Raw genomic sequence first — 22795 nt, forward strand, 5'->3', positions numbered from 1 at the left:
GACTGTGTATATCCCACTCCGCTGCGACTGTGTATATCCCACTCCGCTGCGACTGTGTATATCCCACTCCGCTGCGACTGTGTATATCCCACTCCACTATGACTGTGTATATCCCACTCCACTGTGACTGTGTATATTCACAAGGACAGATGTGTCTTTAATCAGGTCAACACCCTGTCTCTGAGGTTAATAACTAGTATTACTATTGGTCTACTGGGGAGTCTGGGGTGCCTCTTACATGCTCTCGGCCCCATATGCTGATAAGTGGCATTTGGTCCTCTTTAGATTATCATCTTTATTCATCCATTTTTGTTTGTTTGTTTTCCAGCACGGGACCTGTGTTTATTTCTCATGTGCTCTGAAGAGCCTTTCTCTTTCCAAACTCTCCTTCACCCCTGAGATTCCTGAACATAGCAGTTACATTTCCTCATTTCTACCATCTAGGTCTCTGCTTTCATGTCCCATGGGAGGCAATCATGTCCTGTAGCCCCAATTTCAGGTCTTTAGCCATGCTGGTTTTATTATAAATAAATGTAATGCCCAATCATCCTGATGCTTTATTCATATTTGTGCTGATGATACTTCTTTCATCTTTGTTGGTTAAAGCCATGCCGTGGGTATCTGTTATTTGTCTTTCTTTGGACTGTCTTTTTGGAAATAGCCTGTCACTCATAGTATGTAGTTTGGGACAAGCATCAATCAGATGGTCCTGGCTCGTCTACCACAACAATGAACATGAAGAAGACCCAGGCAGGAGGGCTGATGTGGGGATTTGATGTGGATGTTGGAATGAGATAGTTATTCTCTTTCATTTGGAATTACTAGGTGCCGATCACCGTATTTGCCACCACATGGGAAACCAAGAGCAAGCAAACATAGAGGAAAGGCGTGGAGGAAGGAGAGAGACAGGAGGGAGTGTGGCAAACAGAGATAGCATGATGATGATGTTCTTTGAAACCTGAATTTAGCCACTCCTGAGGTCAACACCACCTCCTTGACCTCGCCTTTCCTTTGTTGCCAGGGCTACCAGAGACACTTTCTGTCACCTGCAACTGGAAGGTGTTCCGTCATTGTCAATATCAGTGCATGCTCATTTAACCACTGCTAGTGTTAGACTATGGTGATTGGTGCTGTGGAATTCAGGGAGTCCACAGCCTCTGCATTTCAGAAACTCACCCCTAGGTAAGAGATGGAATACTAATAAAATATTTTAAAAAGCACAAGTTATTTAGGCAATATCAAGTCACTCTCGGTGGATAATCACATGATGTTTGTATACATTAAACAACAATTTAATTTGCTCTGTTGACCTATATTATTGAAGAATATAAGTAAGAATGTTTGAAATTAGTCTAAGGTCAATTGTTTTCTTTTAGTCCATTTCATCCTGTGACTCTGAAGAGCCCCCCAAAATGAATAGTATTCTAGTCCAATTATGCTTTGTTTGACTACAGAAAATGAAAGAAGCCAGAATTGAGGAAAGACAGCTATCGGTGAGTTTAGTTGTTGGTATTGGGTTAATTAAATACCTGTTTATCTTTGACCTGTATTCTTTGGCATATCTACCATTGGCCATCATTCTTCTTACACTTTGACATTCATTCAATATCTAATACATTTCTGAAGTTCTCAGAGATGTGCTTTTCCTTATTTAAAAATGTTTTAGTCCCTTTCTGTCATGCAACAGATGTGCGGTATGAGATGAGCAAAAATTTTAAAGGTAGACAAGAACCATTAGAGGGAAATGACTTGTAGGCATTTGCTTACCCATGTGATACAACATCCAAAGGACAAGAGTTAATAAGTTAATGAGTTACTACTCAATAACCATGGCAGTCCTAATGCTACCCTTGGGTTTCCTTCTAAGGACCTCAGATATTCAAGCAACAAGAAAGAAGGGAATGTGGTATATGAACATAACTTTGAGGAAAATAAAGCCTTTTGAATGGGAAGCAGAAATTATGAGCAAAGCACACTACTAAAACCCATTGTGACTTGTAGCTACGAAGAGAGAAATGGTTAGGAAGTCGTGGGTACTCATTTGGGGTTCTGATGTGATGAGATACATTAATACCACTCTATTAATAAATACGATGTTCTCATCATCATTAATTTTTTTTATTAGAAAGCAGCAGAGCAGAGTTGAAAAGCTGTGGTCTTTGGAGTTTTGCTGATTTGGGTTTGAGTTCTGGGTTGGCCTAGGAGATGTATAAACTTACCAAATTACTTGACTACTTTGAGACAACCTTTCTTCATCTATAAAACTAGAATACTGTCACCTGATCTGTGGATTATGGAGAAGATAAGAAGCATTGTGGTGTTGTAGGCTAATACTCTGAAGTATTAACGGGGATCTTGCCTCCCTTCTCCCAATGCTAACTTTTCGTGTTCTCAGGGTTGTGTTGTTACTGTAGAAACACAGGGAGAAAGAAATCAGTATTTCCTAATATTTTGCTTTTTAAAATAGACTTTAAATACTCTGGTAGAGAGAAGGGATTTAAAGATAAGGGCTTTTAAACTGCAAACATTTGGTCTTCTGAGCATCAATGCGTGGTATACTGACCTACACACTAGGAAAATAAGAAAAATTTTTCCTTGCCACATCCAGAGTGAATAAATTGATATAAGTACTACAAAAGGTGATTTGGAGGTATTAATTAAAACTGAAAAGGTATGTAAAATGACCTAGCAATCCAACTGCTAGGTATCTACCCTTTAGAAATTATTGCGTTCGTATGTATACAAGGAGACATGCACAAGGTTATTAACTGAAGCATTTATTTTTATGACAAAAATGAGGAAAATCCATAAGACCATTCATTTGTTTTGAAATGAATTAAAAAATGAGGTCATTCATAAAAGGGAATACTATGCAGCAGAAAAAGGCAATCAACTCGATATATATTAACTTATAACCATCTAAAAATACTTGTGAAGTAAGAAAGGCAAGTTGTGGGAGGATAAATACAACATGATAAAATTCAGTTTACAATGAAACAGCAATAGTATACTAAAGATTGTGCATGCCTATATACTAAAGGTTGTATACAGACATAGAGACATATACTACCTTTAGTATATTAATGTAATTAAAATTGTCATAAAAGGATAGAAACATATACATGTAAATCATCTATTAGCAGTGGTATTTTGGAGGAGGAAGATAAATAGGATTGAGGGTGATGGACAAAGAAGACTTCATCTGTAATGTCCCAAATGAGAAAAAAAATTCCCAAAGTTTCCAAAGCCAGAAGGAAGTGAAGAAGAGACTTGAAAGGGGAAAGATATTGGTGATGGTCGCCAAGGAGGGCTGGGGATCTTGCCCTCCACCCTGCTGTTGCTTTTAAATGCGGAGAAGGTTGGAGAAGAAAAAGGTCGCATCTGATAATATTGATCAGACTCAAAGACGACGCGTGCCTCATGCCCTCCTGCCTGGTGCCCAGAGATGGCAGCTACTCAGAGATCAGTGGGTCACTGTGGCAGAAGCATTGACGACCTGAATGCCTGTTGTAATGAATTCTTCCTTAGTCTTGCCTGAGACATAAACTCAGCAGGGCAAACACCTTGATTTCGGTGCTGAGACTCTGGACAGGAAATCTGATTGTAAGCTGCTAAGTTTGTGGTGATTTGCTATGCAGAATGGGGCCTCAACAGGCAGCTTTGAGGCAAATTACACAAAAATGAAACTACTGGTCTTGCTCGCCTGAATAAGATGGAGTAAAAATATTATACACACTTTATATGTAAATGAGCAACGTATTATCTCACACACGAGAAATCCTCGTTCTCCTCTGGGTTGCGGATTTTCTCCCCTCATTGCTGTAGGGGGCCTTTCTTGCCTTTGTTCCTCCAAGGGACATTCAGCACCTGCCAAGCCTCTTCTGAGTCCACTGTCTTTTCTCCACAGCCCAGGTGAGGTACATTCCTAGTGCTCCCAAATCTATTCCTATCAAGACTGTACCCAGCTTTATCAAGGAAGACAGTGTCCTTATAGGGCCAGGAAACAAGATTTCTCCCACCTACCCCCATCTTCCTTCGAACATTTTCTATGACCTTCTCCCAGGCCTCGGGGCCACAGCCTCATTAAAAGGACTGTTCTCTGGAGGCTCAGCAATGGAGGTCCTGTCGGTACACAGGATGACATGAGGAGAAACTGATCAGCAGGTCATAAGGACTTCCAAAAAAAAAAAAAAAAAAAAGAATATCTAAAAATACTTATTAGAAACGAGAGTCATCAAATGTTTTACTTCAGGTATATCTATTATTTCACAGATAATATGTAACTTCCTGAGAATCAGGTCTGCAGGTCAGACCCAAATGAAGCAATGATAATCCTGGGCTAAGAGCCCTCAGTTGATGGTGATTTTCTGAGTAGAAGGTATCATTTCTATGTTTAATATTCCTTCCTCATCCTGACTCAACAGCCTATATTCTGTAGAGTTAGGACATTTTGAGTCAAGGGAGTTCATAGTCTACACTCATTGAATTGAATGATACTGGTGAGGAGACCTGTGGGAAGCCTTTCCTTTTAATGCTCAGGAAGAAACAGGTGTTGGGAACAGAGATTCTTTTCAGCCCAGTGATCGTCGCATTTTATAAGTAATCCCAGGCAGGATTTCTAGGAATGCAGCCTGCATGAGGGCTCAGGGCATGGTCAGGTAGGTGCAGAGCAGGGGCAGGTGCCTGGCTCCTCTCTGGGGTCAGAGCAGGCTCCCTCCCTGCCAGATTGTGGGTGGAACATTCAGGGAATGGTTACTGAACCGTTCCAGGCACCAGAGCTCAGGTAAGAAGTGGAAAACTGAGCAAGATCCTGCCCGTGGGTACCATGAGTGCCTTTGTGGGGTAGTTACATCTGTGTGTATGTATATATACTTAGTGTATATATACTACATACTTAGCATACTTATATAGTGTATATATACTATGTACTTACTATACCTATATACTTGGTGTATATATACATTGCATATTGAACTTACTATGTATATACACTATATATATACACACACATATTACACACACACACACTAATTGGTCCACTAATTGGCTGTTGCATTTTGAACTTGGTGTGTGTGTATATATATGTGTGTGTGTATACATATATATGTATGTATGCACATACACATATGTATATATGTGTGTATATGTAAGTATATGTGTGTATATATATGTATATATACGTATATTACGTATATATACACACACTAAATTCAACAGATATATATGTGTGTATATATATACACACACACACTGAGTTTAAAATGCAAGAGCCAATTTGTGGGTCAATATGTGAATTAAAAAAGAAAAAAAATATAGCAAATTGAATAGGATATATCAGAATACATACCACATAACGACAATCACACTTCATTAAATTTTTGCTCTACATACACACACGTATAAAATTATGTCTATAGTGGTGAGGTACATACAATGTATTTTGTGTTGAATAATGTTGGAAAGCCACTGCAGTGGATATTTTAACATCTTTTATTAATATTTAAAAGAAGAGGGTGAAACAAAAAATGTGAAAAAAACCAAAAAACATTGACAGTACAGAGCTTAGGAGAAATTGAAGGTTAGTTCTAGGAAATTTGCCTTCTTCCCCCTAGTTATGGCAAAAAATAACTTTTCTGGGGTTACAAGTCTGTAAAATCTATAGGTAACTTTAGAAAATGTAAAAACGTGTAAATATCCAGTGTGAAAATACATGCGAAATTGCTTACAGAAACTGACAAGGCCAACATACATGTGAGGCATCTGGTTATAACGAATTCCAAGGAGACAAACTCATTTCATGTCCTCTGAGCCAACCAGGCAGTACCTATTTGGGAAAAATGTTTGAGGGCTCTCGATTTTTAAATCTACTGAACTGATTAAAAACGTGTAAATTTTCTAGATGTCTAGATTAATTCTACCTGTATAATTGTCTTTATTATTTTTAACTAATGATACGGGAAAAACCCAAAATATCTTTGCAACATACAGCCGAGCAGTTTTTTCTCAGACCAGCGATTTAGTGCTTCTTCCCTATTTATAATCCAGTCTGCTTCATTTTTCAGGGCTTGTTTTGCGTCTCTCTTTGACTGCCTTCTTTGCTTAGAGTGTCTCTGTTTTCTGCCGTAATTCACCATAGCATTCAACGGCTAAAATGACTTTTAAAACTATCCGGTGAATGGAAATACCACATCAAGCCACTAGGTGGCAAAGCAGACTCGGAGAACAGCCTCTGCCGGCAGGCGCTGAAGCAGCTGCCCCATTCCCCACGCTGGTGACCGGGAACTTGAGCTTAGCTCAGTCATGCAGTTCGGGGAGGATATCAAACACTGTCAACAAAGCTTTGCAATCAAACGTGTCTTTAAAGGGAATCCAACTTGTGAACCTGGCTCTTGATATTCATTTCAAGCTGCAAGGGGGAAAGATGTTACCTAATATGGAGCAATGGCTCTTATTGTGAACAAAACATCTCTGAACGCCAAAACCGGAACAAAATTCTATTTAAAAAGGAGATTTTTTTTTTTCTAAGAAAGTTGATGTATCATGCTGCCTCCTCCCTTGGGTGCCACCTTTCCTGGCTTTTTACCTGATTTGATAAATATGGACCTTGACAACAAAAACGCAGGATGCTTGGAAAAGGATTTGCATCAGGAACTCTTTTGTGTAGCAGTAGCTGTTGAAATAACACAGTTTTTCCTCAAAACCAAAAACCTAGATTGGACTGATGTTTACTTGCATTAGTACTCTCAAGTCTACAACCTTTTGTCATTAGAATATCTAGAGAAATGGCACGAAGTGAAAAGCACACGTGAGCGGTTCTTGTTAAATATTAGTATGACCCCTTCACCTGGAAAGGGCAGACTCCTTGTTGCTGAAGTTATTCTTTTCTGAGAGAAACAGGGAAAGAGTGCAGCTGGATTCTGTTCCACCACAAACAGATTTACTGATTATTCTTCAACATTGTAGCGATGTATTTATTATTATATGTTTTTAATACTGTGCTTTTATAGTGCAGGATAAACAATGCTTTTAAAATACCAACCAATCTAATGTAACTGTGGAAGTCATTCTGATGAAAAATCTAGTGAAAACAGTCATTTGGACTAACTATTTCTAATACGTCAGTTTATGTACTGAAAGGACACCTGGTGAAGAAAATTCCTTTGGCTTAATATTTATGCTTTCATGATTAAGTTAGACTCATGATCACTTTTTAATTCAAGGTCCGTATTTATCAGAGTATTTAATTTTATATCTGGACATGTTCCACACATCTGATTTCCCTTCGAACTTCAGCCTATTTGCAGGTCCCAACTCATACATGTAGATAGAACTGTGTATTTGCAAAGAGAGTAGAAGCAATGTGGGAGACATGCATTAAACAGCTAACACCTGCCATAGCATGTTAGGGCCAAGAAATACAGCCCATTCTGCCATGTGGGCACATTCCTAGGCACTCTGATCCTACATCCTCATCTGCAAAATGAGGATTATAATACTTGAGGATTAAATAGAATCTGTATAAAGCACCCAGTATAGCCTGACTGGCCCACAGCAGATTCTCAAAAATGGTAAAATCAATTCAATAATTTTCTATGGCTGGTTGACTTTATAGCAAGGTCTTTTTCATGCCTAACAAGAGCTAACATTTGTTGAGTATAAAGCAGTGGTTTTCAACCCAGGGTGACTCTGCCCTAGGGGATTTCTGGCAATGTCTGGAGCCACTTTTCTTGTCACAACCTGGGGAGAATGTGCTACTGACATCTAGTGGGTAGACACTATCAACGCTGATAAACATCCCACGACGCACAGGACATCTCCCCACAAAGAATTAAGGCTGCTAAGATGTTGATAGTGTGGAGGCTGAGAAACCCTGCTATAAAGAGAGATCTTACAGACCCAGAAAAATGTAGCTTTGCGTTTTTCAGGAAAACCTGGAAAATGTCCTGATACTTATTAATGAGGCAAACTCTAAATCTGTTCGAGAATCAGGTCCCACTTCTCTGGAAATCACATTCTTCACTCACCCAGCACAAAAGGAATCTTATATTCGTGTGTTCAACCCTTCAGTCGTTATTTCACGCAGTAAATGTGTTTGAGTACTTCCTGCAAGACTTAGACTGGGGGTGTGGTTCTGGTTCTGGAAAACCACTTGTTGGCCATGCCACCAACTAAACAAAATAATTGCAGTGGAAGGAGCAGTATAGATGATTAGCTTTGCTTGAGTTGATGTGGCAGTAACAAAGATAAGGACATTTTGTGAGTCTTGAGGAATAAGACTCCAAGCTGGGCCGGGCGCGGTGGCTCAAGCCTGTAATCCCAGCACTTTGGGAGGCCGAGACGGGTGGATCACGAGGTCAGGAGATCGAGACCATCCTGGCTAACATGGTGAAACCCCGTCTCTACTAAAAAATACAAAAAACTAGCCGGGTGAGGTGGCGGGCGCCTGTAGTCCCAGCTACTCGGGAGGCTGAGGCAGGAGAATGGCGTAAACCCAGGAGGCGGAGCTTGCAGTGAGCCGAGATCCGGCCACTGCTCTCCAGCCTGGGCGACAGAGCGAGACTGTCTCAAAAAAAAAAAAAACAGACTCCAAGCTGCCATGCAGTCAACAGCGGACACAGCATTCCAAACAGACGGAAGAATTCATGTGAAGCTAACTCCCAGTGTCCCCGATGCACTCTGTACATATTCCTGTTACCTCACAGAGCACTTCACTGTGTCTCTGGGACAGCACAGACCCCTGGAGGGACACTTTCATCTTCACCTACTCAAGGTTGTGCCTTGAGAATAGCATAATGTCGTTCCCAGAGCAGACCTAGAATGATTGCCTCTACTCTGTTTTAACTGAGATGAGTAGTTACATTTTGTTGTTGTTGTTTCTGAACTTGGAGGTTCGGGGGTACATGGGCAGGTTTGTTATATAGGTAAATTGTGTGTTGTGGGGGCTTTGCTGTACAGATTATTTTTACACTCATGTAATAAGCATAGTACCCAATAGGAGATTTTCAGTCCTCTCCCTCCTCCCACCCTCCACACTCATGTATGGCCCTGGTATACGTTGTTCCCTTCTTTGTGTCTGTGTGTAGTCAATGTTCAGCTCCCACTTATAAATGAGAACATGCAGTGTTTGGTTTTCTGTTCTTGTGTTACTTTGCTTAGGATAATGGCTTCCAGCTTTATCCATGTTGCTGCAAAGGACATGATCTCATTTTTCATGGCTGCATAGTATTCCACAGTGTATGTGTACTACATTTTAAAAAAATCCAGTCTATTGATGATGGGCATTTAGGTTGACTCCATGTCTTTGCTATTGTGAACACAGTGCTGTAATAAATGTATGCATGTATGTGTCTATAGAGTAGAACAATTTGTAATAGTTACACTTTGGATGGGAGAACCAGTAACAGAAGGGCTCAAGAAAGCAAAATTTGAGAAAAGGTAAGAGAGCAGGAATGGAGGTTGTGTCTGATGAGCAGTAACTTGGAAGGATAGAGAGCAGAGGACTGGGGGCTCCAGAGGCAGCTGAAAGGAAGACTGAGAAACAAATTTGGGCTTTCTCACAAACTCTCTCAGTGATATTCGGGAGGGCTGCACTCAAGAAATGAAAGAATTCAGTGGAATCCATCTTTCAGGACAGGTAGGAGGTACGGCCGGGAGAGAAGGGCATCGCTATATACCTGGGCGGTTGTCGTGGAACTGCTTCAACCTCTGCTGCTGCAGAGAAAAAGCGGTGAGTTCTCCACAAACACATCCTCCCTTCAAATGTCCGTCTGCTCATGGACACAATCTGGCTAGATTCTTCTGAGGAAAATGAGCATCACATAATACAGAAATTGTTCTGTAATTGTTTCTTGCTGCCCTTGAATTTATCTTCCAGGGCAGTGAATGCTTGCCATATACTGAAGGCACCAGAGGGTCCTGCAAGGTGCTAGACAGCCCGAATTTGTGTCCTGGCTCCTCACTTATGAGCCGTGAGACTTCAGGTTAGTGATTAAAGCTCTGGGATCCTCTGTGCAACACTAGAAAATTAAGACTAGTAACACCGTATGGTTGTTAAGTGATTCAGTGAAACAGTAGGTGAAGCCTCTGACACATTGGTGTGTTAAGCTTTATAAATGGAAGGCTTCTCGGCCGGGTGCAGTGACTCATGCCTGTAATTCCAGCACTTTGGGAGGCCAGGGCGGGCTGATCACTTGAGGGCATGAGTTCGAGACCAGCCTGGACAACATGGTGAAACCCCGTCTCTACTAAAAATACAAAAAATTAGCCGGGTGTGGTGGCACACGCCTGTAATCCCAGCTACTTGGGAGGCTGAGGCATGAGAATCGCTTGAACCCGGGAGGTGGAGGTTGCAGTGAGCTGAGATTGTGCTACTGCACTCCAGCCTGAATGACAGCATGAGACTCCATCTCAAAAAATAAAAATAAACAAATAAATAAAATAAATGGGAATCTTCTCTCCCGCTTCCTGCACACACTCATAGCTGAGGTCCCTGGGGCATGCTGGCAAGGCGGCCACCACAAGGCATCCACTTGCGCCTATGCCCATCCCTGCTTGAATATTTGAAATATCCCTTGTTAAGTACATACGTTTTTATTTTACTATTAGGTTGTTAATCCCTTGAAGACAGTATCAAAAGACTTTTTCCTTTTCCTTCCTTTACTGAGTTTCCAAATCTGTCTTAGAATCTCCAACTGTGATGAAAATAAAGTGGTTCCTTAGTAGATAAAATGTTTAGTGGATCTATATTTGATGCCTATGACTTTATTAGTCATCAGTGTTTCTCAGAAAAGCAAATCTGGCCAGGAAAAGACAGTCATTGTGATTCCTCCCAACAAGATGAGAGCAAAAGACCCTTAAGATCAAAGCGAATTCTACTGAAGAAGAAGAAGGCGAAGTGGAGGAGGTGAAGAAAGAGATAAGATACAAAGTGGAAAAACCTCACCAATAGGAAAAACTGGGTAAGATACTCAGCAAAGGACTTTATACATGGCTAAGGGATTAAAAACTATAGTGGGAAAATTAGGAAATTATGGAAATGAGAAAAAAGCCCACAATTTCATTCGGATTCCTATTGTTTTTTTCAGGGACAAGTTTTCTAAATTCTTTTTTTTTTTTATGATTTCAAAGACAAACATCATGAAAACCTCAGGGCATTGCAGATTTTGACCCTACCCTTTCCTCTGCTACTGCTACAGCTGCCAATCACTTCTGTCCTTCTAGGAACAGAATGCTTTTCTAAGTGAAATGCATGTACTGACTCATTTCATCCACACAATAGCCATACGAGGTGGGGACTGTTATGATTTCCACTTTAAGTGTGAAGAAATGGATGCGCCAAGGAGTTGAAGACTTGTCCCAAGTCCCACGGCTGACTGTAAGTGCAGATGCAGGATGCCACACACACAGGCTGGCTCTCAGGTCTGTTTCCTCATCTCTGTCCTCGTAAGCAGACCTTCCATGAACAAGCGAAACTGTAAAACAATAACTAAGCTTATGAAGCAGAAACTCAGTCCTCTTGCCGTTGCCTTTCTCATTCCCATGCCCTAGAGGTAATCCCTGGTAGCAGTTTACTAAGTAAATATTTGTTAGATGAATGGATATATTCTTCCAAAATGTGTTCTTTTGCAAAATGACATATGCATATTTTTAAACACTCAGTGTGTGCCAGGCACTGTTCGCTGTGTGTACACATATTAATTCAATTCATCCTCATTGGGATCCTGTGAGTTAAGAGTCTAGTTTTTAGTCACTAGATGAGAAAATGAAGACACAGAGAGGTTCTGAGACAGGGCCAGTGTCACACAGCTCCTAGGAAGCCAGGGTTAAGACTTAAACCAAAGCCATCTGATCCAAGATTTCATTCCCAAGCCTCCAATATGTATTATGTTCTCTAGCTTGCTTTTTATTTTCATTAAACAATATATTGTGGACATCTTTCCTATTCAGTGCAAATACATCTATATGTCACACACACTTTAAAAATAACCCCAAAACATAAAGAGACACTGTCCAGGGTTCAGATGTGGGCACATTATGTCCTTGGCTAAAATAGGATTTCCAGGACAGGAAGGTGCATGAGACACTGTGTTTGCTGAAGACTCTTTTAAGTGAAATGTTGCTGAGCTCAGCATCAGTGAGGCCAATACAAACCTAAGATACTTTGGAAAAAAAATAGCTAGTTTCTAGATTCATTTTCCCCCACTAGATCTATTATAATTTTAGTAAAAAGTGAAAGCTGCATGTCTCATTTTACCAGTGTCAAAGGAGCTAGTCATCAACCATCTGTCCCACATCATAAAACTGTATAAAATCAAATAATTAATAAATATGCAAGGATTGCAATGAAGTTTAAGATAGATCAGGAGCTCAAGGAACATTTTTATTAAAACAAACTCCAAGGTCATTTGCAGATTTTGATTAAATCATAAAATATAAATTAAATTTTTAAAATTTGATACACAAGAATAAAAGATTATTTTAATGAAAGTACCACCTATCTGTGAAAATGAAACAATAAGTACAGAAACTGCAAGAATCAAAATAAAATAATAATAAAATGTCTACTTTGGCACAGCCTATATACTTAAATATTAGAAAACAATGATCTCTTGTTTTGAATTTCCTGAAACCAAATGGAAACTAAAGCTCATATCACTATTAGTTCTGGCTCTCTGGGATTAAAAACAAAGGGCCAAAGGAATAAAGTTGAGCCAGTCAAACAAAACAGTGCGAATCCTTATTCTAAAACATGAGAGGACTATGACTGAAAAAACTAAACACCAAAAGTGTGTGTAAGCTAATAAAATTCGAAGCCTCTTACTTGACTGAACAGACCATCTCTTGGCCAAAGGGACCCTAGGGTGACCTTGAACACTGAGTTCTCGGCTGTGATGGGATAGATGAGACACACCTTGCTATACCCCTGCCCTCAATAACTAGGATGAAGCTTTCTTCCCTTAAGGCTGAACAGAAACCATCCCTTTCAAACTCCACTCTGATATCAACTAACCCCCTGATGCTACCCCTCCTTCTTTGCCTGATAAGGGACCATCTACCATGGAGCGGCTCTGGCCAGTCTATGGAGAATGTGCAGTGAGGGTTTTCGTGTCCCCTGCTTCACCTTTTGACGTCAGAGGGCTGGAAACTCCACCTTCAGGTCATGCTAATACTGCCATTTTTTGTATATAGGACCCACGAAGGGGCATGAAGCTCAATTGTGCATGTGTGTGCATTTCTCCCTTCATAAATATTCATGACACTTACTATAGCTTATTAAATATGTATATTAGGCCACCCTACTCAGCGAAATTCCTGTTCCCTTTGTGTGTTTTGCTTCTGACAGGAAGTTATGCTTCTTAGCCTGTCAGAACAGCCACCCTCAAGGTGCAACTCTTTATGGGAACTCTTTATGCTCTCTTTTGCAAACTCTTGAACCTAGTCATTTTTCAGTTAGCATGTGGAAGCAATACAAATGGAAAGATTTATTCAGAGGGAAAAAAAGAAATACTGAAATTTATGAATAAAAACAAAAATTAAGTGCAGGTTGAATGCTGAGGTTAGGTGCCTGGAACTATTTTTAGAAAACCCCTACATTGCACCACCTCTGGGCGACAGAACTCTGGCTGCCTGGGGTGTGCATGAGGATCTCAGCATAGAAAGTCCCTTGCCCTGATAAGTTCAGATGTGTCATCTTTCCCCACCCACCTCTAGGCTCCCTGAGGACAAGAAAGGGGCACATATGGATATACAGGCAGTAAGTAGACAATTTAGAACCATATACACCTGATTGCAAACTGTCTGCGTACACCTAGGCTACCAGTGCAGATGACTTCATCCTGTAAAGCTTGTCTTTCCCTTTCCTGGGATCTTATATGAAGGGCGCATAATTCAGTGGCTGAGATGTGATGAAGTCCTTATCCGTGGCAAACATTATCAATTGGATCTTACTGATGACAACGTGCATCAAACACTTTACAGAATTAATATGCTGCAAAGGAGTGGACAAGCTTCTCCAAAGGAATTCTTTTTTGCAATTGCCAACTCTCAGATTCAAATGATTTAATAATCTTTATGATGCGAGTGGAAGATTCAACATGTCTTATTGTGTTAATATTTGAAGTTGCACTGCACCATGTACAGTGCTATGAACGTTGCTGAACAGTGATATTTCAGGATGTACAATATGACCCAGAGTATAAGCAACCCTATAATAGTTGGTACTGCCCACCATATTTTGAGTGCCTGCTGTGCGTCCTGCAATATATGACATATATATTCATTAGGTTAAATCCTTATAATAATTCAGTAATTCAGACATTATTCTCGATATTGTATGCATGAGGACACTGATGCTCAGAGGGGTTAAGAGGAAACTTGCCCGAGGAGCATTTGACTAGTTAACTAGCAGTACTAGGAAATGGACTGTGTTTGCCAAACTCTAAAACTAAAACACACACTCTCTCTCTCTTTTTTTTTTTGAGATGGAGATGGAGTCTCACTCTTGGTGCCCAGGCTGGAGTGCAAAGGCATGATCTCAGCTCACCACAACCACTGCCTCCTCTCTGCAACCTCACCTCCTGCAGCCTCACCTCAACGTTGGCCTCGCAGGTTCAAGTGGTTCTCCTACCTCAGCCTCCCGAGTAGCTGAAATTACAGGCATGCCCCACCAGGCCTGGCTAATTTTATATTTTTAGTAGAGATGGGGTTCTCCATGTTGCTCAGGCTGGTCTCAAACTCCCGACCTCAGGTGATCCACCCGCCTTGGCCTCCCAAAGTGCTGGGATTACATGCGTGAGCCACCATGCCTGGCTCTCCATTTGTTTAACTTACACTACTGTGGGGTCCTCTTGTGACTGGCATTAACCATGTGATTATTGTTATGTTCATACATTTCCAGTTCTGCATTCAACACAGATTTGATTCCTCTGTACTCTGTGACAGATGTATACCAGAAACCGCCAAGACCAGAGGCCCTTTGAAATGTACACTATACTCCTTGAGGCAAGCATTATCTTTCTCTCTCACCATCATTATGCCTGATGCTCTCTGCAAGACTGTCATTTAGAATTGGTTAAATTTCCGACGGAGGCCATAAGCACAGCCTCAGCCCATCCCAGCCCAGGTGTGGTAGCCCGGGACTGACTGGCTGAACCACCATCTCTCCCGAACCGCTGATAAAGTGAATGTGATACAGGAGGTAGAAAGAAATTATTTAGTCAGATAGTGTGAAAGAGTCCTTGGCAGAGCTTCCCTTTCAACAAAAAGCAGCCCAAGAAATCATTTTTTTTTCCTAATAAAAAGCAGCCTGAAAAATTGAGCTGCAAACATAGATAAGGAAGCTGGAAGCTTGTACAGGGGAATGCTGGCAGCTGTGCCAACAGAAAAGGGCTACCTGGGGGCCAGGCAAGTCCAACATGGAGGCTCCATCTTCCCTGTTTGTGTTACCACGTGTACAGTAAAGGGATGGACAACATGGCACAGGTCAGGCAGAAAACCTACCTGCAAAATAAAAGATTAAGGTGGGGGCTACCAGAAATGGACCCCTATGCAAATAGGGCACCTAGTCCTAGCCAGTTTTTCGTGCCCTAAGCAAATGGCCCAACTGGCCCAACCAATCTTCCGTGCCCTGTGTAAATCCGACACCACCTCCTCACCAGGCATCTATAAACCCCCCTGCATTTCACTGTGGATCCGGGGATCCATTCCTCCAGGACCCCTCTTTCCAGCAGAGAGCTGTTCTCTTTCTTATGTCTGTTAAACTTCCTCTTTACTTCACTCTGTGTGTGTCTGCATCCTTGACTTCCCTGGCCATGAGACAATGAACCTTGGGTATCACCCCAGACAATGAGGCTGCTTCAAATGGACTGGAGTATCATTACCAGCCCACTATGGAGATGACAGCGTACTTGGTTGCCCTCCGTTGCTGGCTTAGCTTGATTAACCAGTCTGCATAAACCATGGATAAGAGCCAACAACAGAGGTGGACTGAATTCTCTGAGTGGGTTTTACATGATAGAAGAAGCAGCATTAAGATCCCCACATTCCTTCCCTTACCACTAACCAATTAGCAAACCTGAGTTTGGGACATTACTGATGAAACTTAATTGTTAAGGGAGGTTGATTAACATATTACTTGGTTTCTCCCCATGAAGGCATCGGGCAACTGCATCAGAATTGATGCAATGCTATGTGATCCCACCTAATTCAGTCTATTTTTCATTGCCACTTTTTTTTTTTTGAGACAAGGTCTCACTCTGTGGCCCAGGTTGGAGTGCAGTAGTGCGATCATGGCTCACTGCAGCCTCAACCTCCTGGACTGAGCTCAAGCAATCCTCCTGCCTCAGCCTCCTGGGTAGCTAGGACTACAGGTGTGTACCACCATGCCTGGCTAACCATAAAAATGTTTTTTTGCAGTGACAGGGTCTTGCTATGTTGTCCTTCTTCTTTTTTCCTTTTTTTTTTTTTGAGATAGGCTCTCTGTCACTCAGGCTGGAGTGTGGAGTGCAGTGGTGCAATCACGGCTCACTGCAACCTCAACCTCCTCAGGCTCAGGTGACTCTCCTACCTCAGCCTCCGGGGTAGCTGGATCTACAGGTGTGCACCAACATGCCTGGCTACCTTTTTGCATTTTTTGTAGAGATGGGGTTTTGCCATGTTGCTCAGGGTGGTCTTGAACTCCTGGACTAAGTAATCCTCCTGCCTTGGCCTCCCAAATTCATTGCCATTCTTATTGATATATGAGTGTTGGTGTCAGAATGCATTTCTCTCCAGAGATAAATACCACAATAACCATCAAGACCACCACTTAAACAAGTAACTCAACTATAAAACCAGGCTATGAGAGAAAAGACCTTTTATAAGATTTGTATCTCAATATATTACAAATCAGGGACAGATGCAAGCTTTGTGGAAACTGAAGCTTATACATTTTGCTGCCTTTCCTTTAATAAAATAAATACAAAATTATGAATATAAAATACCATTGCTCCTCTATCCCTCAGGGGTCCCAGGAAGCTTTAGCTTTATTAGCTTCAGAGTAAATCTTTGGATTTCAATAAAAATCTAGATGATCTGGTTATAGTTGAGCAACCGACACTTTAAAAAATTTTGTATATTGAATAACTAAAGATAGGCGTATTCATGTACTTAGAAGTAATGATATGCTCTTCAAAAACATCTCAACAGGTGCAAAAAAAATGCTGTTAGCTCTGATGCTATGAAAAAGGAAATTCAACTTGCCCAGGTGTAACTTATTCCAACAAATCGCTTCTGAAGGTTTAACTAGCTTTTAAAGTTGTCTGAAGACCTGGCACCGTGGCTCACACCTGTAATCCCAGCACTGAGGTCGGGGGGGCCAGGGCAGGCTGGGGGAAATCACTTGAGGTTAGGAGTTCAAAACCAGCCTGGCCAACATGGTGAAACCCCGTCTCTACTAGAAATACAAAAATGATCCATGCATGGTGGTGGGCGCCTATAATCCCAGCTACTCAGGAGGCTGAGGCAGGAGAATAGCTTGAACCCAGGAGGTGGAGGTTGCAGTGAGCCAAGATCGCCTTACTGCACTCCAGCCTCGGTGACAGAGCAAGCCTCTGTCTCAAAAAAAAAAAAAAAAAAAGTCTTTTGAGCACTCATGAGTTCCCATGACACGCCACCAAATTATCGCATTCAAAAAAGGGAAAAATAAGAAAAAAGAAAGTGGATTCTCTCTGCTGGCAAGCTGATATCAGTGCACAGCCTACAACGTAAAGGACCCCAGCTGGAAACACGAGGAACATTAATGAATTCTGAGTCACGAAAGCAGTTGTTTAAGGAAGACAAAGAGACAAATCAGGACAAATAAACATCATGGGAGGGTGGGGAAGGAGAGAAACGTTAATTTCTGTGAGAATGATAAAGAATAACAAAGAAGAGGTCGCTTTGATAAAATCACATGTCAAAGGAACATTTATGGAGGGTTGTTCTCCAAGTATCTGGCACAATGTGGTTCACAGAGAAACCCAGTAATGCTCTTTGGAACCGGGCTGGAACACAGCATACGTTGTGACAAATGGTACCCTATCCAGCTGCAGGCAGGTGTCTACCGCAGTTCCTGAAGGAATGTTAGATTTAGCTAACTTAAAATTCTTAATTAGAGATCTGGAAAGGAATGTTAATGAAATTATTACATGATATTAGATTTGCAGCTATTGTAAGCACAAGCAAACATATGGAAATCGATGGACTTGCCTACAATTATACAATTTATTTAAGGAAAACCTCTGACCAGATGTTATGCTCTCCATGGCCACTGAAAATAGAAGACACACAGAGGGATTAAGTTTAAACTGATTCCAGGAAATATTTAAATAAGATATGATAATAAGACAGAAGAGCTGGCCCTGAGAAAATGTTGCCATGGGAACGTCTATTTTTTTCTTCCCTGTGATATTTTAAATTAGAATCCATATCCATCAGGGTTGGAAACCTTCAGTGCACATAACCCACGGCCATATCACTGGTCTTTGGCACCTCCTCCTCCCAAGGGGACTCCTCCTTGGTTGGTCATCCATGACTCAAGGTTTGCTTTTGTGCTGCCTACAATTGCAGCCCAATACTTTTCTCTGTTGTTTCACCAAGGTTTGGGTACGAGAAAAAATGTAGTTCGAGGCTCAGATTCTGTCTCAACAACCACCAGGATTCATTCTTTTCTTCTCTGCTTTCTCAAAAATATCACCACCATGTGCCTTTCATTGGCTTGAAGTTAGAAGCACATTTATAAGAAATTAGGGGAGCAGCTTATGTGGCATTAAATATTTTAACAGAATGTGGTTGATCATTTAGACTAAAGACGTAGCTACACCAACACTTAGAAATAACTCCCAGCGCATTTTCATTACCCTCGCCCTCAACAAGCCAGTGAGGCATCAGAGAAAGGTTGATTCCCACGTGACACATCAGACAAGGAGAATGACCTAGGAAAAATATTTGCACCCAGTGCCGTGGGATCATTACCTATTTAGTTTAGTGTCACCTTCCACTTATTGGAATGATCTAGTGGAGACTTAAAGATTCCTTTAAGGATGGGACATTTAAGGGGAAGGTTATTGCAGGTGTGGAATTTAGGGAGGATTAATGGCTTGGTTGCTGTATATGGGAAGCACCGAACAGGTGTGCCCGTGATCAAAACACAATGAATGCGTCGCCGAAGTACATATTGCAGAAAGTCATTGTTTGGCACCAAAGTTGTCATCCAATAAACTTACCTGCAGACAAAAAATATACTGATAATTGCTCTCGGTACAAGAAGGAGCCCAAATAGCTGTCAATAAGCCAACTAACTTCATTAGATCACTATATACTTGACTCATCAGTTTTCCAGACCAGTTGTCATCCAAGTGTGGTCCCTGGAACCCCAGCATCATCAACCGGTTACTCGTTAGACATGCCCATTTTTGGACCCTACTCTGGACCTCCTGTCACTAAAATTCAGAGTGTGAGGCTCAGAAATCTATGTTTTAACAGGCCCTCCTTCCAGGTGATTCGGATGCATGCTAAAGTTTGAGAATGACAGTCCTAGATGACTATCACATGTTTTCCATATCACCTGCTTGCACAATCAAGAGATAAACATAGACTGGATAGTTTGGAGGTAGTTCCGGTCAAGGATGTAAATTATTTTTTATTTCTTTTAAGGCACCTGCTTATTAAAATTTCTCCAATGAGCTCTAGAAAAGTCTTTCCAAGTATTCCTCCTGGCCACCTCCCCAACTCCAATTCTTATCAGTCCCAGATTCTAAATAGGCAGTCAGATTGTAAGGTCTTTACTGGTGAGAAGGGAGTCAAGGCCAGCGGCATGACTCATGTTGTCCACCTGTAAGGCATCCATTGGTGGGAGTGAACGATATTATGCTTGTTTTTTACCAGCCACTTAACAAGAATTCACTGTTCATCTTTCTTATGAATTTAGTCTCCTAAGATTTTGAGGGATATTTTAAAATCTTGACGACTTTTTAAAATGGAGAGTAATATTTAACATCTACTAGTAAGCACCGTACAACTGCTGAGTTTACCTGCCTGTATAAGCGTGCACAGTTCAGTGAGAGTAACTAAGAGATAAAAAGAAATTTCAAGATGTCTGTGGTGAGCCATTTTTCCTACCCTTTCCCACCCATGTTTATACAGGAAAGGTGAACCAAATCAGTCTCAAGAAAGCTTTGTTAAGGAGACTTTTAAGAAGCAGTTAGTGCAATCTTCAAGCATCAGTGTATTCATTTCCTGTATTTGCCATAACGAATAACCACAATCTGAGTGGTTTAAAACAATAGAAATGGATTCTCTTCCAGTTCTCCTGGCCAGAGGTCCAAAATCAAGGTGTTTCCAGGGCCACACTCCCTCCAGAGGCTCTAGGACAGAATCCATTTCTTGTCCCTTCCAGTTTCTAGTGGCTCTGGGCATTTCTTGACTTATAACCATATCAATCCAATCTCTGCCTCTAAGGTTACACTGCCTACTTATCTTCTCTCTTCTCTGTATCTCTTGTATGAGGACACTTGTTATTGGATTTCGGGCCCACATGAATAATCCAGGATGATCTCTTCATCTCAAGCTCCTTAATTATGTCTGCAAGACTCTTTTTCCAAATAAGGTAACATTCACAGGTTCCGAGATTAGGATGTGGTCATATCTTTTTGGGCGACCGTCGTTCAACCCACGATAGTCAGCATAACATAAAACATGCAAGCTTGGCTATTCTCTTGAGATCAGAACTGTTATCATCAAACTACATCTGATGTGTGTGGGTGTGTGTTGGGGTTCTCTTTTCATAGGATAAATATATTCCCTTTGGAACTCTAGGTCAGTGTGCTTTTTTATTTGCATTAGAAAAATTTTAAGAGGAGAGATGCTCTTTCAAAAATACTTCAAAAGAAGATCAAGAGATTAGAGGTGGGGATAAATATAGACATAGATGTAAGAAGTGCTGCAGTAGACAGGAGACAATTTGGTCTTAGTTTCTTTACTTACGTTTATACTTCATTTATTTATTTAGATGTTCAACAGATACAAACTGACTGTGTGTGTATTTGTTCAAAGTAATGGTTGAACACAAACCAAGAACTAGACTTAGTGGGTTCAAAAACACATACTACTTTTGTGCCCCACGGCTCAAGCCGAGGCTCAATTTCTCTGCCTCAGTTTCCTCATCTATAAAACGCAGAGTAATAAGAGTACCTAAGTGTGGGGTTGTAGGGAGGATCAAATAAATTTAGAAAGCAGTTAGAATGCTCAGCACATAGAGAGCAAGTAGTGTTTGCTGAATAAGTAATGTAAACATGCCAGCCTCTGTGCTAGCTTTTAGGATGAACAAAAGAAATGGAAGGTGCCTTACACTAGAAAAAAACTCCAAAAAACATGAATAGACCTAACTGAAATGCTGCAAATGAAATAAACGAGGGACATAGTTGGCGTTGAAGGGTGTGTAACTGGGAGACTCTATCTTAGATAATGTGGGGAGGAGATGCCTCTAATGAGGTGGCATTTAACCTGAACACTGAAGAATAAATAAGTGATGGAGGAACATCAAGGCTGAGAGATGTTGTTTCTTGATAAATCAGTTTGTTTTACAGTTTAGGATGATGAGTCAAGGATCAGGGTCATTTATCCCATTGAGTGCGTGATTAAATGTTGTGTGTTTCAATAGAATCTACACTAGACGGGGTGGAAATAGGCAGGAAATTCTCCTGAACTATAAAGAAATATCCCATGCAGAGGAAAACACTTAGATATGTATTTCTGAACCTACTGGAGCAAGAGGATCCCCAAATCATCTTGAAGGGATGCCTTTCTCTGCAAAGAGCTGCCCCGGGCTGATGAGTCTCCAGGAGTATAAATCACCCTCAATGTCAATTTCACTTCTTCATGGGTTTATTGAACACCTACTGCGTGCTGGGCAGCCAGTGTACCCTGCCTTAGGGGATGCAGAGACCCTGCTTTCCAGCAGCTCAGGGCCTTTGACAAAACACTAGGTCACATGACCTTGTAGTAGCAGACACGTATGATAGTCTAAAGATACGTTCATTGTAGGTTATACTGATTTAGTACAGATTAGATTTTCCTTTGAATTTCCCTTCTTATTGCATTCATGCCAGTTAGCAATCATGCCATTCACATCTTTTCCTAAATCTCCATGAAGAGTGATGTCAAAAACCTTAGGCAACTTCCTGCATCTCTGTGTTCTCTCTCTGTACCTAAGTGGTAAAACAGAAGTTGATAATAGCACCTATCTCATAGGATTGTGCTGGGATTAAAAGACATTAGAAGTATTCACAATACTTTAAAATACATGTATTTTGAACAGTGTCTAGTACATGGTAAGCACCCAATGTGAGTTAAAAGAAAATTGTTATTATTACTAGTATCACTAGCAAACCTCTTAAGTCAAAACAAAATAAAAGCAAATAGAACTAACAATCATCTGCATGCCGGAGCGGCACCGCTACTAATTGGCATATGATTTGGGGCAAGTGGTTGTTCTCTTTAGGTCTCAGTTTTTCTCATGGTTAAAATAAAATGAGGACATTGGGCTGGGGCAGTGGCTCACGCGTGTAATCCCAGCACTTTGGGAGGCCAAGGCGGGCGGATCACCTGAGGTCAGGAGTTCGAGACCAGCCTGGCCAACATGGCAAAACCCCGTCTCTACTAAGAAAATACAAAAATTAGCCAGGCATGGTGGCGGGTGCCTGTAATTCCAGCTACTCAGGAGGCTGAGGCAGGAGAATCGCTTGAACCCGGGAGGAAGAGGTTGCAGTGAGCTGAGATC

The 22795-nt window shown here is 41.2% G+C and overlaps 1 protein-coding gene across 3 annotated transcripts in view; it reads right to left on the reverse strand.

Annotated features, from left to right (window-relative positions):
• CHRM3 (cholinergic receptor, muscarinic 3) overlaps positions 1-22795 on the reverse strand; it is a 559390-nt gene that overhangs the window by 5517 nt on the left and 531078 nt on the right. Inside the window, exon 9 of one of the 3 annotated variants that reach the window (XR_001007655.1) lies at positions 18224-18732. The exons of the other annotated variants lie outside the window; for them this stretch is intronic. The gene's annotated coding sequence lies outside the window, so the exon portion shown is untranslated. Of the gene's footprint in view, positions 1-18223; positions 18733-22795 lie in introns of those variants that run through there. 3 annotated transcript variants of the gene reach the window in all.

Source organism: Mandrillus leucophaeus, unplaced genomic scaffold (genome assembly GCF_000951045.1).
Source record: "Mandrillus leucophaeus isolate KB7577 unplaced genomic scaffold, Mleu.le_1.0 Scaffold466, whole genome shotgun sequence".
Taxonomy (NCBI): domain Eukaryota; kingdom Metazoa; phylum Chordata; class Mammalia; order Primates; family Cercopithecidae; genus Mandrillus; species Mandrillus leucophaeus.